Here is a 3,244-nt window from a genome sequence, read left to right on the forward strand (position 1 = left end):
CCTCTCCCTTCCTGCTTTTGTTTTCCATTGTTATTAGAAGTGTAGCCATGGAGAGAAATCTGGTGGTCAGCTGTGACTACAGCCATTGGAAAAGATAGATTTTCTTTCCCACCAGCCTAAAGGGATTGGAGTTTTGTTTCCAGTCCCTGCATTGCAGAGAAATAAGCAGAATGAACTCAAAATGGCAAATCCAGAAAAATACCCTTTTGTGAAACAAACTTTCTGCAGGGGAGAGGGCCACTGCCTGATGGGTGCTGCATCCGGGAAGGGCTGTGGGATTTGCAAATGACCCCATCTCGGGCCCTCATGGCGCCATCCTGGGAAGCAGCCACTCGGGGAGTCATGAGAGGCCTTTCGAGAAAAGGCCTGTGTCCAGAGGGCAAGCCTTCGCCTCCTTCCTCCCACAAAAAGTCGCCCGTGTGTTTGGGTTTGGGAACTGCAGTTGTACTTGGCATCTGCGCTCTGGCAGCCATGTCTCCATCCACTTGACATGGACAGCAACCCTAGTAGCAGGCTTCCCGCCCTTCTGTTGCTTAGGGAATCTGGGAAGACTAGGTGAAAGAAGAGGCCTGTACAGTCTTTGAAAATTGAAGGAAACTGGTAGGAATCCTTGCTTGTGGTGCTGTCTGGCCACATTCTTCAAAGCTCTGGCTCTGGGCAGGCGTGGTGAGCATGTTCCACATGGCTACAAAGTGCCTGATTGGTCAGCTGCCCCAAATTGGTGGTTTTAGGTTTCACATTCCTGTCTTTGCCTATGGACTTTTTTGTTTTTCAATGCTTGTTAATGGGACATTTAAGGCTTTCCAAACATCTACTTCCTAATGAAACCCTGCTTTCCATTTCAGGGCCCACGGAACACACTGCTCTGGCACTGCCAGCCCTGCCATTTGATCACAGCTTTCCCCTGCCCTCCACCCAACCCTACTAACTCTCAGAGCTTCTCCATATTCTGTCCATGCAGAAGACTTAGCACAAGACCGCTCCATAACAACCCACCAAAAGCCTTCCTCACCTTCAAAATAACCCAAAAGTTATTGGGCTCCTGCTATCACAGCAGCTTAGAGCAGCTCTGCAGGCAGACTGCCTGGGCTGAGGTCCTGGTTCACCTCTTACTGCCATGTGAGCTTGGGCAAGTTACTGAAAGTTCCTGAGACTTGCTTTCCTCAGCTGTAGCACAGGATTGCAACACTAGCTCTTTGGTGTATATAAAGTGCTAAGCACAATGCCTGATGTGCTATGAGCACTCGATAAAGGAGGGTTTGTAGTAAGAATGTTCTTATATGTGGCCGGGTAGTGGCCGTAACAGCCAGGACGAAGTAGATGTTATTGCCCCAGATAAGGAAAATAAAGCTTGGAAAGGTTAAAGGCCACACGCTGGGTGGTGAAGCTGAGATTGTCAGACTCCGATCTGTCTGATTGGGATCCACAGTTTCCCCCACTGACTTGGCCAACCTGCCTTGCTCAGGTTTCCTGGGGTCACTTCAGCACTTGTTCCTTGGTTCACTCTGCACGTGGGCATCTCTCCTCTCCCCAGCCAGACCCAGAGCAAGGCTTGTCAAAATGCCCCACTCCAGCTATGCACCATTTAGCATTTATTAAATGAAAAAAGAGCGAATGAAATAGGAAAGAAAATGCATTTCAAGAGTGAACCTTGGGGCCTCCCTGGTGGTGCAAGGGGTTAAGACGCAGCACTATGAATCTGTCTGCAGCCACTGCAGCACGAGTTCTATCCCCAGCCAGGGAGCTACCCACATGACACAGCAAACCTCTCCTCTCTTGCCCGCTGCTCCCCTCAGCAGTGTATTTCAGTCATTCTCCCTGTTCTGCTCCCCACTCTGTCTCTGGTGAATCCTCTCACCCCCCATACCTCTGGCCTGTGCCCCAGTTCTTGTATGCATAAATAAATCTTTAAAAAAAAAAAAAAAAAGAGCAAACCTTATCCCAAAAGAATTTAACCCTAGAATTTGGGAGGTTATCAGCAGAATTGGGGTAAGTCCACCCGCAGGTTCTTCCCCACATTGATCTAGGACACCCCCCTGTGTTGCTCTCCTGCTAAAACACTTCCAGGGATCCCCACCCTTTCTATGGGACTAGTCTGAGTGTTTTCTCTAGAGCCTGTTAACACAGGTCCTCACTGAGCTTAACAGGTGTTTTTGTTGGCCCAGAGGACAGTCTTCTGAAAGAGGAGGACATGGTCAAAGCAGCAGCACTGTGCTCCTCCCAGCTGAGCAGCAAGTAGATCCATGACCTGCTCTAGGAGATGGGAGGCCGCAGTTCTCCGGGGACTCTTTGGTTTACAGCTTTATGCCCCCGTTATTTTACACTGTTACATGCACAGTGCTCTGAACACCAGGGTCAATATGTCAGAACCTCAGGATAAACGCGATAGAAAACAGTGCCCACTTTGCTGCTTGCCTCGTCATGGCCGGGAAAGAACCTCGGGTGTTCAAGGGACTGAGAAACATGAAGGACTGTGTGGTGTGCCCTACACTACCAAGGTCCTAGGGAGACACAGATGAAACTGTCCTTTCAATCTCCTCAGTGACCAAGCAGATGGGAAATGAAGCAATGGAATTGTAGCAAAGATGAGATTCTGAATAGAACATCCTCTGCCAAGGAACATAGAGTCTCTATCAAAGAACACCCATTTAGTCTCAGCACCTATTTTTGGAGCGCCTACTAGGTACTAGGTGTTTATTTGCATTATCTAATTTAGACTCCTCCACATCCTGGCTGGTGCTGTGTGCATTTTACCGAAGAGGAAATAGATTCGGTATCTTGATCGAGGCCAACTGATGGCAGAGCAGCTTTGGCCTTAGGTTTGTCTGACTCCTTCCTGTCCAGGATCTTTCTCCTAGAGCACAAGATTCTCATTTCCCCAGTGAATCTGGGAGTCAGGAGACTTAGAGCTCTTAGGTTGTCTGTTATAAGCACACTCTGATCATCCTCTTCCTCAACTCTTTAGCAGAGGTCAAGACCTGTGCATAATATAATTAGCTAATCTGTTTATTCATTGTGTGTTTATGTAAATAGATTGAAATCTCCTCAGTATAAATTATATGCCAGAAAATTGGGTCTCTATCAAAGTCATCATTGAACTTATACTTAGCAAGTGGTTTTCTATCACGTTTTAATTAGTGGCAAATCTTTTACTTGATTTATTGAAAATCACTTGTTCTTTCTGTGGCCACTGTCTCTTAAGATTTTGTATAATTGTGAGATTCTGATAATAGTAACAACAGCT

The sequence above is a fragment of the Talpa occidentalis genome, unplaced genomic scaffold, assembly GCF_014898055.3.
Source record: "Talpa occidentalis isolate TD23 unplaced genomic scaffold, MPIMG_talOcc4v2.1 talOcc4.17, whole genome shotgun sequence".
Taxonomy (NCBI): Eukaryota; Metazoa; Chordata; class Mammalia; order Eulipotyphla; family Talpidae; genus Talpa; species Talpa occidentalis.